Raw genomic sequence first — 16,062 nt, forward strand, 5'->3', positions numbered from 1 at the left:
GAAGCTATGCTAGAAGTGTTGGGTATAATACTGATTGACTACTTGCAATCTCTGCTTGAAGATGGCAAGGATAGGAGGATCCTTAGCAATCACTGGCCATGGCTAGCCTAATTGTTGAGCCCAGTAAAAGACCTTGTCTCAAAGGAGATGACTGGCATCTCTGAAGATCACATGGGACATTGTCCTTTGTCCTTCACATGCATACATGTTCATACACACCTGAACACACAGCCACACTCCTCCCAAACATACATAAAGAAGAACTTGGAAGCAAAAGGATATTTCAGAGAAGACTTTTCACTGAAATGCAAACTGTAGCTAAAATTAAACTAATTCAAGTTACTATAGTAGGCATATAGTGTTTCAGAGTCTAAAGCTACTGATACAATTTACAAATCAAACCACAAACTATTCTTGATAGATTAGTAAACTATAGTATAGACTGCAGACATTTGTAAAGACATATTTTTAAGTATCTGGCACAGCAGGGAACTCGTGAATGATATCTCTCAGCCCTTTCTTATTGCGTTGGGATTATTTTTCATTGAGAATTAATACTGCACTAAGATTATTTTGAGATAGGGAATCTCAAATCTAGACTATGTGCTCAGTAACCTTTGACAGAGGGATATGTTAATAAACTTTTGTATTTCAAGGGATTTTCTTAATGTGTATCACTGAAGACACCCCACTATTTGTAGTTTCTTTTTAAATATGATTTTAGGAAGTAAATTTCATTGAGACGGCAAGAGATAGACCTTAGTTGGTGGAGTCCTTGCTGAACATGTGTGAGGCCATTCATTCCATCCTTAACCACTGCATAGACTGGGTGTGGTGATACAAATTTATAATCATAGCACTTGGGAGATAGAAGTAGAAGGAACAAGGGTTCAAGGTTATCCTAAGCTAGGGTACTGAGTTGAAAGCCAGTCTAGGATACAGAATAGTCCGTTACAAGCAAACAACCTCAAACAACACTAATAGATTTTCTAGCAGGTAGAAGTTGAGATTTGACAAAGTCTGCATGGAGACTTTTTGTGTCTATTGTGGAGAGTGCCCAAGGCAGCAGTTGTCTCTAAAGCAAGGGACCAGTCTGTTCAACGTCTGTTCACAGAGAAAGACACACTCAAGAATGGTGGGACCAGTTCTTTTTCACCCTTGGCTCTTAGTAAAGACACTGAGTAGAACTGGAGAGTGAACAGCACCGATTTATGGCTTTAACAAGGATCAAGCTGTCCCTCCTGAATTTAATGGGCCTGTTTCTTTTGGAAATACACCAAGTGGGATAAGGCATGTGCCAAGATTACCCTGAATTGAATTGGGTTTTGATGGTGCTTTTTACTCTCTTACTCTGTCTTGCAAATGAGTAATGACTTTCATTAACCATCCAAAAGTCACTGTGCCTGGGAAAAGCACCCACCACTAGCACCTGTTATTATGTAGCAGGGGGTGTTACACCACAGTGGTAACAAGCCCTATTCTTCTTACGCACCATTAAGAGATTTGTTTGTTCTGGTCCCCCAGACCCACAGCTCCCTTCTAAATCAACTTCACAGCATCAGAATGGGCTCCTGTCACAAAAACAAAAGCTTTCTTCCTCTGTACTTACCCACAACTTCTAATGGTATGCTAACACAGTGTCTAAGTCCGAGTAGTGAAGTTGACATGGGAACAGTCCACAGTCTGTCAAGACTTTTTGATTGGCCTGAAACAAATAGACTGTCCATTTCTCAACTGAAGGTATTAATTTCTAGAGTAAAGGATAGCAGCACAAACAGCTGGATTCTTTTCATCAGAGCAATTCAAAATCGATTGGTTGAGGAAGTGACGCTGAAGAAAATCAGCATTGGAAATATGACTAAATTGCCAGCCTTTCTCCAGAATAAAAGTCCAGTCCAACTAGAAATTAGCCTAGCCTACCTAGCCTGTTTTAGCTAAGTTCAAAGTCTATGGGAGGATGTGGTTGCAGGCCTTCTATGAAAAAACAGTGAGAAGGCTTGTTTCACCCCCATGAGCTGTAAGACTTTGTGCATGATGATCAAACTCCTCGTGCTTTAGTTTAAAGTTTGTATAGTGACTTAGTAGAGGCTACCTTGGAGGACAAAATGATGTTGTACTTCTAATGCTCAGTCTGTAATACTGTTTTCTTAAATATTAAGTAGCTAAAGACTGGTTTACCATTTTTACTTGTTGTAGATTAAAAGCACCTGTAATGTACTTGTAATGTGTATAGGACACATTTGATTAAACATGTGTTCCATAATTAAGTGTATATTCCTTCTTTCAGATCCAGGGATAATCTAGATTCTATATAAGGAACATAAAAACACATATAAAATCAAAGATATATTTAAGGATGTCTTTGCAACATTATCTTCCTTACAAGATGGATAAATGTATTCAAGTTCATTCAAGGGTGACAAGGTGAGGTTGATGGTGACCAATCCTAGTTAGTGAAGACACTAAAGTATAGTCTTTCAAAAGAAGTAGTGGTTGGGAATCATGGGTAGTGGAGAAATGTGTATATCTATAAGGTGCTTTCAAAATGACATTAAGACTAGGAGAGGGTATGGAGTAAACCAGTGTGGAACTGTATGCTACATGCCATTTTTAAAAAACTGTTCATGCTTCATGAGTATTAGTTAGCTGTCAATATTTCATATATAATAGGGGTTTTGTTGTTGAAAATGTAGGCAAGGTAAGACCTATGGTTCTAGTACTGCTTCAAAAGGAAGAACAGAGGTAGTGTCTCAGAAGGTGAGCAGTTCAAGGAAGTCTGGATGATATTTGTAGATCTATGCATGAGACTAGAACTGCAGTCTATACTACCTAGGCTTCTAAGAAGTCATTAGGCTGCCAGGACATGGCCTGACTCAGAAATTATGAGATGAAGCCTATAAATACACAATGATACTTATTAAAACTGTTTTTATATAGTTTATAATAAAACAAAAATGCTTATTTATTATCATTCAATAAAGAATGAGAATAAATATTATGTAATAGAATAACTGCACAGACTTTAAAACTATAAAGAAAACTAATTACACAGATTCAAACATCATTAGCTTATTGCATTTTGGTGATACTGGGATATTTAGGAGGTTGTTTTTATGTTTTTGGATGAACATGTGTTGCTTTCATTATGGTAAAAGGATGAACTTGGTTCTTCAAAAGAATCAAGCCTTCATTAAACACTGGGGAGTTATTTGATTTTAAAATTGTTTACCCTTTGAAAATCCACCAGAGAGGAAGCCCAGAAATATCACAGTGGGGCTTCACATAGAATTTCAACCACTAACAGACTCAAGTAATTACAACAAAAGATACACAAAACACTGGGGAAAAAAGAGACCAGAGAAAATAATTACAGATTGGGCATGTGGTTCTAGAAGCCCATGCCAGCAACACAGAGAAGTACAATTAGTGATTTAATAACTGAACTATTTTTAGCTTTGCAGGGAGCCACAAACATCTGGTGAGTTACTTACACACTGTCCTGAAATGGTGCTTATAGCCACGGATTCCAACTGCAAACTCTACTGGGAAGTTTTAGAATCCCATACCTACCAGCTCTGTGACTTGAGCAAGCCACCAAAATCTTGGCTGAAGTTAATCAGGGTGGGTAAAAGGGCATGTTGTTGTAAAGATGAAGCAGATAAAATATGTCTAGATGAACCACTAAATACCAGCAAAATATAGACTCCTTTTATTTAAAAAGTACTCTACCCAGAGCCTTATACTTAAGTCAAGACCAAGCAATCAGCAATCATACAAAGAACATTGAATTTTTCATTTACTAAGGTATATACTATATACTTTACATTTGTTTCTAAATTTCCCTTAAAATACTATTAAAGATGAATTCTAATCAAAGTAAAAGAATTAATAAACTTGTATAGAAAGGGATCTGGCCCTCTCTGATGCCCTTTAGGAAAAGGAAAGTGAGCTTCCTAGATATGCCTATTACTAATTCAGCATGACTTTCAGAGTCTGCCTTTTTTCCCCTGAAAAAAATAGCCTGGAAAATATTTCTTTTCGTATTTATACATTCAGATCACAAGAAAATGACCAGATTCATAATTGGTTCAATATTAAACAAATTAGCTTTGCAGATACAAATTTCCAGAGGAAAAAAATCAATATTGTTAAAAAAAATCTATGCTTTGAATTTCATTCTGTAGCTCTAACTTACTCAAATTGAAATGAATTTGTCACTGTAGGGAGCTGTGGACAGAGCAAGGCAGACAGAATCAGGAAAGCAGAACTGTGTCTGCAGTTAACCCTTTGTATTAGGAGGCTACACACTCAAACCTGGCTTCTACATTGGAAGTGTAATCAGGGGAAGTGAGCCTTAGGGGCTACCTACTGGGTTACTCTAGTTCTCTTGTTCTATATTAGCTATTCCTGGTTCTCATGAAAACCTGGTCTTTTCAAAGAAATGGTATGAAAAGAGTTTCTCCCCTGTGTTTGAGAAGTTTCATGGTCTTTCTGTGACACACTGCACATCCTGTGATGCTACTTGGGACTTAGCAGACTTTTTTGATCCCCCTCTCAATGGTTTTTAGATATCTGAAGTTTTACTTTCATATCCTGTGATCTACTGACATAATATAACATCATATATAAATGCCTTTCTGAGGGTATATAACTAATATAGGACTAATATAACTAATGATACAGGAAAACAAACAAAAAATAAAAATTTATTTAAGGACCACGACAGTAGGCTCTATTAGCACTCAAGAGAATCCAGAAAAGCAAAGAGCTCTCAATGACCATCCATAGATGAAGAATTTTCCATATTTTAGAAGAATCCTAAAATAATCATAATCATCATAATCATTCCTATGTTTAGTTCATCAGACCACTTTGCAAACAATATAGCAGTCAATTAATTTCAGCGTTTGACTGGAGGGATGGTGCGGTGGTTAAGAGCACTGGCTGATTTTCCAGAGGACCCAAGTTTAATACCCACATTGTTGTTAACAATGGTCTGTGTCTTCAGTCCCAGGGGATCTAATACTCCCCTCTTGCCTCTACACACACTGCACACTTGGGGTACACAGGCATACATGCAAGCAAAACACAAATACACATAATATAAAAACTAAAATATAAACTAGAAAAAAAAACGAACTTCAATGTTACCAAGATTAACAAGTTAGCAAGGCATAATGGTGCACACTTGGGAGGCAGAGGCAGGTGGCTTTCAATGAGTTCAAGGACAGCATGGTCTACACTGTGAGTTCTAGGACTAGATAGTGTAACATGATGAAACCTTGGAGAGACAGGTGGGGGGGTTGGGAAAGGGGGAGGGGGAGGGGGAGAGAGAGAAGACACAGAAGAGGGTTACATTTCTTAGAAGAAATAAACAGTCCAAATGAACAAGAGTTTGTTAGAAACTCAGAGACTTCTTTGGCTTTAACGAGATCAGAATGGAGCCAACTTCCACACTATTTGTGTGTAAAACAAATGGGAAGATTGGAGAGAGCCCTCACAGCTGCATCCATGGCTGCAGCTGTCACCCTGTGGTCGTGTGACAGATTTAATTGAGCCTTTCATCAGGAGGAGTTCCACTGGACAACATCTCAGAAGCCCGAGCTTCAGAGAACAAGAGCAGCTTTTCTAAGGGGAAAGGAAATGATTGGGTAAGGACCAAGCCCTCTTATGTTGACCCCTTAACCCCCTCTGTCTTGAACCACATGAGTTTCCTGAGAATGGAAAAACACGAGCTAAAAATCAGAGTTAAGAACCATACAGCTGGGCAGACTCAGCTTAAGCCGAGATTTAAAATGGTTCCCTTGGCAACCAAGGCAGACAGATTGGAGACAAAATCAAGCGGTAGTCACCCTTTGAGTATTTGCTCATTTCAGAAATGTGAATGAATACCAATGATAAAGCATATAAAGCTTCGGCAAATAGGTGAGATTAATATGGTCAATTTTTCCTATTTAGTATAATTTCATTAGAAACTGAAGATTAACCAGTGTTAAAGAATTTATTGTTATAAGAGATACTCTCAAATTGAATTTATATCTGCAGTCTTGTTTTCATTTTAGAAACCTAGGCAGTAATAGGCCCCTGTTGCAGTTACTGCTAACATTATATATATCTTTAGAACATGTCAAATGTCCACAATTTCTGAATAGTAAATGAAAACTTAAATCAAGGACAGTAAATGCTTCTCTATGCAATGGTGGTGCTTATAAAGATATAGAAAATATCCAACAAGATTTAAATCAAATTAAATTACACATCTCATTTAGTTTTCTAGAAACACTTGAAAGATAATAAATATCATTAAAAATACATCACAAGCCAATTACAAGCCTACCTGACACGGGGGAAATTAATCTTTCTGCGCAAGCTGCAGGGGACTTTAAATTAATTTATAGGAGGTCTGTGATAAAAGCCACTGCCAGCTCACACTCTAATATCATCTTAATTCTTCAACGGTGACACAAACTTTCACTCACAGGCTAAGTTGTTGTGTGTGTAACGTGTATGTACATATGCATTAGCACAAACTTGGATGTGAACAATTCTTCCAACTGAATTTTATATTTTTAGCAGACTTCCAAATATAAGCCCATTCTTCACACTCTCTTTATTGAAGACTAATCATAATGGGCCTCACTTCTATGATCTCTGATATCTGAGTGTCTGCCTATCTGGGGTCAATGGGAAGGGAACCCAAGGAGAGCCTATTCAATCTTTCCCTCTGGAATTCCCCCATCTTGAGGGAAGGGATGGCAGGATTAAGAGAAATGGTGAAGCTGTACCTCTGAGGGGCTGAGCTTCACAGAACTATCCATTGCTTCCACCTACCCAGTCACCTTTCCCTCTGCCTCAGTGGCTCTGAGCTCCTTCCTGTTCTTTCTACATCCTGCTTTCAGTGGACTTCTCTGGACTGTGTGAGTAGATTTTGAATTCTTGCCATTAAAGAAATCTAATCTGTAACACCAGGAGCAGTACCTACAACAGGGGCCTATCATTTCCCAAGTTTATTCAGATGTGAATGCTCGTGGTGTCAGCCTCTTGCAGCCGATGGCTTCTGCTTTTGAAATGCAGGAATACAACATTTGTGTATTACTGATACATCCCAATCTCATTTCATACTGTGAAAAATGAACCCTAGGTGTCATGGGCACCATGTACTGAGAAGCTTCAGGAACTTTTTGGCGTTCCAAGGTCATACGTGAAGAGCAGCTCTAATCTCTAATTTTCTACTGGGATAAAGTCATCCAACCATCACTTTCCTAAGAGAGATACAAAAGTATACGGCCACTTTTGCTTTCAGAGCTGACAGTCACAGGCTATAATTTTGCTCTCCATAAGAGGTACCTCTTTGTTCTGAGAATGCTGGCAGATCTCTTCGGTTTATAAAAGCATCTGGACGCCATGCCCAGGCTCAGGTCACTTTGTTTTGTTCTATGATTTTCATTTCAAGAAACCCATTTGGTGTGACTCTTACATTGACTGCTTCATTCGTGTTTGCTTACAGAAAAAAAAAACCACAGCCACATCAAAATACTTAATAATAGTAACAATAGCCACTGTTATTTTAAAGTAAGTTTACCATACATGGTCAATGACGTGGGCTATGATACATGTTAATACTCTCTCTCATTGAGAATGTATATTAATTCTAGAAGAGAACATCACAGTTGAGCATTTTTTCCCCAAACATGATCCTTGGATTCTGAAAACTTGTGCAACCTGACCAGTAAGTTGATGTTTTGGTCCAGTTCACCTTGAATACAGTGGTCCACTGTGTCAACAATTTGGACTTGCAAGGGCCAAATACCAAAATTTATTTTCCTGTCAGAAAGGTTCGAGAATAGATGTATATTTTTGAGTACTATTCCTGGCCACTTAGTGAATTTTTTAAACAGTGCAGAGCATTAGAAGTCTGAACAAAGGCAAGAGATCACTGGCAAGAAATCTTGGGAAAGAGACTCTCAGGAATGGAAGACAAGAAATTATTTTTATATAGGAGTGCAAAGAGGAGGAGAAAAGAAAATGACATGGTCGATTTAGGATCTGTGCAATGAAGACAGCTAATATTATGGGAGGACCCACATTAGAAATTGCCACTAATTGTTTGCATGTGTGTATGGAGTACAGATATGCTTATGCAGGTATGTGTATGTTTGTATGAGAGTGTGTGTGTGTGTGCACATATGTGCACAGGCAAGTGGTCAATGTCAGGTATCTTCTTCAACTGCTCTTTTTGAAGGAGCATCTGTCCCTGAACCCGAGGTCACCAAGCTCACCACTCAATGAGCTCCAGCCTCTACTGCCACCCTAACCTGGGTATTCAAGCTCACACAGCAAGCATTTTACATGTTGAGGCATATGCCCAGCCCTCAAGGGAATCTTTAAAAAAATTGTCATATGAGGAAAGGTTTGGGATCATGACCTTTCCCCATGTATGTGAACGCTCTCCTGTAACAAACGGCTCACAGCAGGCTCCTAAGGGCAGGTGCTTCCTTCCTGTGTGATTTCTTCTTTCTCACACAGTCAACCTGGAGGAAAGGGCGCTCATTCTGTTATGTTACGGGCTCCCCTCCCAGCCAGTTTGGAGCCAGCCTTCTGCAGCTCCCGGGCACCTGAGTTCCCTTCCCTATTTCTGCCATCCACTTAGCCTCCTCTGAGTTGCCTTCACGTGCACTCTTAGGCTGCATCAAGTTTCAAAGCCCACTTCTCCTTTTTTTTGTGTGGACTGACTGAGTTCAGAAGTCCCGGTCACTCCTGCTTCTTTGTTTTCTTTCAAAGTACCCTTTTGCAAATTTCATCCTGGCAGTCCAGATTTGTTTTAATCCCACTCTGGTTTTGTTTCTTATTCACCGAGCATCACCCTGTCCAGGGGTAGGGGCAACTTGCCTAATAGGTGCAAAGCCTTGGGGTTGATCCCCAGTGCCACAAGAAAATGGAAGAGAAGCATTAGCACATCACTCCTGGGACCTCACTTTGTACTTCCTTATTTCTAACTGGTTCCTTACATGGTGGCCGAAATAGATACCCACTCTAAATGTTCCTATGCAGTGACAGCAAAGGAGGGGACATGACCAGAAAGGAGATGACTCACATTAGCCTAAGAGTTATCCTGGATATGTACTCTTAAGAAATCACAGTAATGCAAAGTACCATGATGAAGGTAGGAAATCAGTGGATCAGTCTCTCCACTCAGTGTCTCTGCCTAGAGATTTCACTTCCTAAAGAGCTTGCAGGCAACAGTCCGAGGGAGAGGACAAACTTTCTCACACACCCAAGCCTTTCCAAACGCGTAGAAATCCTGCAGATTCCTTATCCACAAGCCAGGGGCAACTTTAAAACAACTTCCACATATGCTTCTGACAGTCCAGATGACGGACATAATAACTGAAATTCATCATGGATTGGATCTTTCCAAATTAGGCCATGAAACTGACAAAGGAAATGATAGTTTCATTAAGACTTCCTATGCGTTAGAGACCATAATAAATACTCTCGACTAAAAACTAAAAATAAACATACAAATGCAGCTTATGAGAAAATTGTCAACTGGAGGGCAGCACTCACAGCTCTCAGATTCAAGGATGTAGGTCGGCGATAATGTCGCAATAAGTTTCATTTCTCCTAAACATTTCTCACAACACAGTACTGTCTAACCCAGTGGTTCTCAACCTTTCTAATGTTGGGACCCTTTAATCTAGTTCCTCAAGTTGTGGTGGCCCTCCCCCACCATGATAAAATTTCATTGCTGCTTCATAATTGTACTTTTGCTACTGCTATGAATTATACTATACAGACCTAATATGTAGCATATCTGTTATATGACTACTGTAAAAGGGTCTTTAGCCCCCTGGGGGTTGTGACCCATAGGTATACTGCCAACGGAAGCATAGACCCAGATATACAAAGGTAATTCTTGGTCAATGCATTTGAAGGTTGGGCAAGTAGACTAAGCTTCCAAACAACTTCCTGCAAACAAGGTTGTAATGCTGGTTTTTATTTATTTTTTGAGGTGCTGAGGGTCTAACCCAGTGCTTTGCAAATGTTAGGCAGACCATACACTATTCAGCTACACCTAAAGTCCTCAAGATAATTTTTTTAAACATCCAACAGAGTAAATGACACAACTTTAACTAGCATTTAAAAGACACAGCATGCACAAAAGCCATCAATCTGGGTCAAGGTAGTCCACAATTTGAAAGGCACAGAAGTCCTGGTTCTCAGTAAGTATTCTTGATTAATCGATGAATATGAAATTGAGCAAATTTTAAACTTGGCCGAAAGCAAAGATTGAATGTGGTACCAATGTTCACATGGTTGTTACAAAGGAACAAAAAGAAATTGTGGCAATTATATCCAATAATCATTATCTTCCTTTCATACACCACCACCTCCCACACACTCACACACACATATGAAAATGTAGAAGCATCATTTTTTTTTTAATTCCATAGCATGACTTTAAGTCTCCATGGGGAATTCTGTCACTTGGTTTGTGTCTTCTTTACCTCCTCTTCAGGCAATCTGACAGCAATCTAGGGGTGTGGTTTACTAGGGGTGTGGTTTACTAGGGGTGTGGTTTACTAGGGGTGTGGTTTACTAGGGGTGTGGTTTACTAGGGGTGTGGTTTACTGTTTTGAAGCCTAGATAGATGTGCAGTGGAAAGTTCCACTGGGGTGGGCTTCTGCTAATTCAGGTCTACACAGAAGAGGAGATGACACAGGCTTTTTCAGGCAAGCCTCATCTCATCCACACAGAGAATTTTGGGGCCCCGGAGCACCAGAGAGTCAACACAACCCAGATTTATATTCACTGAGTAACTGTGTGACCAAAATTGCTTCTTAGATCATGACAGAATCCCCTGTGCCTCTGTGGCTTCAATTGAGCCACAGAGAAGAAGCCTGTACTACAATCGTGTCCTTTTCCCCCTTGCCCTTGGAAATAACAATACTTAAAAAAAAATAGTAATTTTACTTTTTTTTCATCTTTCAAATTATGCTCAGAAGGCACATATGTAATGCTAACACATGCTCTCTTAAGACAGGCTGGGTGTTAGACGAACATTTCTCAGAAGAGGAAACAGAGGTTCAGAGTGATTTAAATAACCTGCACGTTGAGTGCAGAGAGAGAAAGAGTCAGGATGACCCTGAGGTATCCACCTCACGCCGCCCCCTCTAATTACTTAGTTCATTTTCTTGGAGTCTGCTTTCCAAAATGAAAGCAACATCTTAGGATAATACTTAAGGATGGATTGAACAATTCTCTACTCAGTAGAAGAGAAAGCCTGTGGAAGTAGATATCCCTATCTTGGGCACACCAAAACCAGGCAACTGTAGCAGGAAAGTCCCTAGTGCCTTCCACCGAAGAAAGCTAATCACTGTATGAATGATCTTAATTAAATTTGAATGCATTGCTACTGAATGCTGTGGGAAAACACCAGGTCCTTATTGGTTCCTTTTCCCATAGTACTCAGTAGCAATACGTTCAAATTCAATTAAGATAATTCATAGAGTGATTAGCTTCATTATACTTCGAGACACTAGGGACTGTCCTCTTGCCAATACTGTATGTGTGGTGGATGTAAGATAGACACAGTCTTCTCCTGTGTGTTGTTTCTTTTAGTAGAAACAAAAAGTAAATCCCATGGTGGCTTAACCCACAGTGCTTTAAACACCGAAAGAGATGTAGCAGGAGAATTATGCTTCCTGGACTGGTCTGAAGGTTGAAGCCATTACACATCAAGAGAAGTTTTGAAACAATTATTCTCTTTAGCAGACTAAAGATAAACATCTGAGTACGGTTTTATGGAGCTGGTCGAGTGGACTCAGATTTCTGGCAAATGGGGAGCAAATTCTGTGGGCAAACCCAGGCCACATGCCTGAGGAACAACACCAAGAAACATGATTGAGTTTGTTAGCATAAAGAAAGTCATGTACATATGTATGGGTATGTATGTATATGTACATGTATGTGATGTGTGTGATTAAAGTCACCTCTGATTTTAGACTGGGACATTTGTATTATTGGTTTTATCAGTTTTTTCTTTTTCTTTTCTCTCTCTTTTTTTTTAACCCCCCTGAAAAACAGTTCGCAATCAGGCAATCAGCCTTTCCCACCAAGTACACTTGATGGGAGTTGTCCTCCAGAGTAGCTGCTACCAAGACCTCATAAATAAGAGACAGGGTCGTTACTACATGTCTTACAACACATAGAAGAACCCCCACAGTAAGGATGCCCAGACCCCAAATGACCGAGACTTTGAGGTTGAGGGTGCCTGCTCTGAAGATGTCAAACAGAACTTGAACAGCCCTGTGAAATGATCGACCTTCTAAAAGGGACCTATTCAATAACATTGCTGCAGCCTTTTTATAGAAGATGAGCCTTTCCTCGTAACAGCAGGTGCCCTGGCAATCAGCTACCACTGAGTTCTACAGAATACTAGATATGGATCTGTAAGAACATGTGTCCACCCATAGTTTTCCTTTCATTTTGCAAGAATAAAAAGGGCGAACCGTTTTCATGGTAAAATAAAATCTTTCTGACCTTTTATACTCTTTCCTTGATTCTGTTGATATGACTCTTTACCCTTTTTCCTTCATAGTTTGAATTATTCTTTATAAGAACATTAAAGTAAATTAGTGATACATGATAAAAAGAGAACACCAGTAATTAAAAATATAGTTGTAAAGAGATAAGTCTTTGGGGGGTCTTAATTCAGGGACATTGAGAGTCATAGAAAGAGACTAAGTGGAGAGTCGTGGCTCACACTTGGCAACCCTTTGTTCAGAAGCTGAAGGAGAAGGACTGCTGGGGGCCCAAATCAGTCTGAACTCCATAGAACTGCAAAGTGGCCAAGATGACAGTGTGAGACTCTATCTCAGAAATCCAAACCCCAAACTCAGACCAGCATATACATCTAAAAGCAAACAAACACAACCAAGAGAAACGATTTCAGAAATAATGATACATAAATATTACGATAACCCTTGATGGATTTCTGTTAACCTAGTAATGTTCAGATTAAACCCACTGTCAGTAGTTTTCAGTTACATTAAGTTTGAAAGCAACATGACTTTCAAAATAAATATTCAAGTTTTAAAAAGGCTATTTATGAGCCAAACAGAGTCTGCTACTGTATAGAGCGCTTTGTCTAGTAACTTGCAGTAGAAGCCTGTTCAAAAGCATCCCATTTTTCAGAGAAAGCACCAGGAAATTAAGATGAGAAGCCGGTTCAGATACCTACAGCACTAACCCTGTGGATTCCTTCTGGGTTCACTCTCTTCACGGTTCGCCTCCTCTTCCAAAATTCCTTTCCTCGGAAGCTCATCATATGCCTTGAAATCCAGTCATAAAATACTTGAAAATTACCGATGCCCTTACACCTTTTCTTTCTGAGGTTTCACCAAGCTGGCTGAACAAATCTCTCTGCTCTCCTAAGAAGGGAAGTGCTCATGCTACATCTATGTAGCTCAACAAAAAGGAAAGGCAAACCCACAAGTCACCACTTCCTGTAAGCAGCTAAGGACCAGCTGTTGAACCACTGCTCTCATGCAGAAATTCTCCCTCGCCGCCTTCTTTAATACAAAACAGCGAGATAGACCATTGATCATCTCTGTGAATGATTCTAAACAGAACTCAGCTCTGTGTAGCTGACATCTAGCACATGGGCTGACCCATGATAGGATGTGCTAGCAGTCTCCCAACATATCATCTGATTTTTTTTTTCTGGTGTAAGTGGCTGGAAGATTGTATTTTACAACTTTTTTTTTCCTACTCATAGACTCACTTAAGAACCTATGGACCCGCTCATTGGAGCAGTCTCAACTGTTCAGAAACTGCCGAGCCTGGCAGGGATCATAAATCTAGAAATGTATTTGTGGATTTTCCTAACTATGGAAGTCCAAATTCCTGACTCACAGTTTTAGAGAAATAGGCAAAGCATCTTATAAAAATCACATAATAATCTCAAGAAACTCTGAAGCAACTTCCTCCCTTTCTAATCTTTGCATATGTCTGTCTTCTATTCCTCTTAAGGCACCACAGTTCTGAATCCTGTGGTTCCCTCCCATGCCTCAGCTTCTGCAATCTAAACCTAGATCTTTTTTTTTTTTCTGGGGCTGTACTTCTGTGGAACAACTCATACAATGTCTATGTGAAGCTAGATTTTTAAACTCATCCTGAGGTAAAAGAAATGACTGTGTCATTTCTCTGTCCCTTTGGCTATTGAACACAACTCTCCTTAAAAAAGAGGCATTACCAAAGTGGATTTCAGCTGGACCAACCTCATCGTAACTGCAAGGAAGGGAAAGTCAGTAGCACAGTAGACCCTGGCCCAGGAGATGGCATCACTGAGGAGCTCTAAAATCTACATCACCAGTATCCTGTGGCAACTTGACCCATTCAAAGTCCTTTTTTCAGAAATGTGTTAGAAAACAAAAATAACAAGGGTACTGAGCAAGAATCATTGATGAAGACAATACAATGGTCCAATCAGAAGAAGTCACCGTAAAGTTCATCAAGACAAAACACCTTGATTCCAGTAGGTGATAAGAATTGCTTAACCACTATCTTTAAGCATTGCTGAACTTTATGAGAAATACATGATGTTTCCCGTGCTTTAAGAAGCTGTGTTGGACAGAGGATCTCATTAGAGTTTGCAGAATTTTGGGGGGAGCTGCATAGAGATGTTTTCTTCAGAGGATGGCATCAATGGGAGGGGAGGCCCTTGGTTCTATGGAAGCTCGATGCCCCAGTGTAGGGGAATACTAGGGTGGTGAGGCTGGAGTGGGTGGGTAGAAGCAGGGAAGAGGTGGATGGGATAGGGGGTTTGCAGAGGGGAAACCGGGAAAGGGGATACCATTTGAAATGTAAATAAATAAAATAACCAATAAAACAACAACAACAACAAAAAAAAGAGAGGCCCTTCTTAAGGAAGTTTTGGATAATCGGTGAGGACCAAGAAGGTGAGCACAGGTGAGGGCATCCAGCATGAACAGGCATCAGGGGAGAATGGTCAGTATCATGGTGGCTGCTCATCCTTGGCCAATTGCTCACCCTTTTTAGGTCCCCCTTTTCCTCATTTACAAAACAGATATGCCATGGTCACTACTTTGTAGAAATTATAAGGATAACTGAGAAAAGGCTTTAACGAGTCCATGTATTACCTTGCCTGTTGTATCATAAGCACAGAGATTAACCAATGTAAAGGGTAAAGGGGTAGAGTTTAGGAAAAGAGTTGAGTATTAGGAAAAGAGCTGGATGTCAGGGTTACCTAGAGCCAAGAGTTAAATGGGAGAAGTGGAAAAGGTTGAACATTGAAGCCAGAAACGGTTCTTTATGGCTCTGAATGTCAACATCATGAAAGTTTCTACTGTGTCTGAAAATGATAGTGACTACTGAGGGATTTCAAAATATTAACTATAATGGCATTTTAGGAGGACCCTCATTTGCAACTATAGACTGGATAGGTTGAAGAAACTACAAGGGTTTGTATCAATCTACCACACCAACTCTGAGGAGGCTATCAAGAAGGACTTAGTGATTAAATTTTTTAAAAATGTAAAGAATTACTTGAGCAAACAGTAGGTTCTGAGTGTTGGCTTGAATGCTTATAAGTAAATTTGTCATTATTGTTATTTTCACCCCAGTCTTACATAGGAAGACTGAGTCCACAGTAATGAGAGTCCCAAAGTCAGTTAACTGCATATCTAGCATTAAAATCTTCCTGATTCCTGAATTTGGCGTATCAGAGAGATGGATCTTATTACAAGGGAATGAGAAGAGAAGGTTTCTTTCTTTACGATGACTGTTCAATGCTGAATGTTATGTCAAGGAGACAGAGGAAGGAACATCCCTAAACTGTGGGGAAGAGCTGGGCTGGAGATAGGCATGGAAACAGTTCCACTGGGAGGTTACAAAAGTAAGTTGAATTTTACAGAAACGAATGTACAGAACTGAGAACATGATCCTTGAGTGGCTCTGAATAAGGCAGATGGAAGGCAATTCAGAAAACCCTGAGATGCCATAGTGATCACCAGCATAGTGCAAAACCCAGACATTCTG

General features: G+C 39.7%; 1 protein-coding gene across 1 annotated transcript in view; it reads right to left on the reverse strand.

Annotated features, from left to right (window-relative positions):
• The window catches only part of Dock10 (dedicator of cytokinesis 10), a 249,623-nt gene that overhangs the window by 147,839 nt on the left and 85,722 nt on the right, over window positions 1-16,062 (reverse strand). The gene's annotated exons all lie outside the window — the stretch shown is intronic.

Source organism: Rattus rattus, chromosome 4 (assembly GCF_011064425.1).
Source record: "Rattus rattus isolate New Zealand chromosome 4, Rrattus_CSIRO_v1, whole genome shotgun sequence".
Taxonomy (NCBI): domain Eukaryota; kingdom Metazoa; phylum Chordata; class Mammalia; order Rodentia; family Muridae; genus Rattus; species Rattus rattus.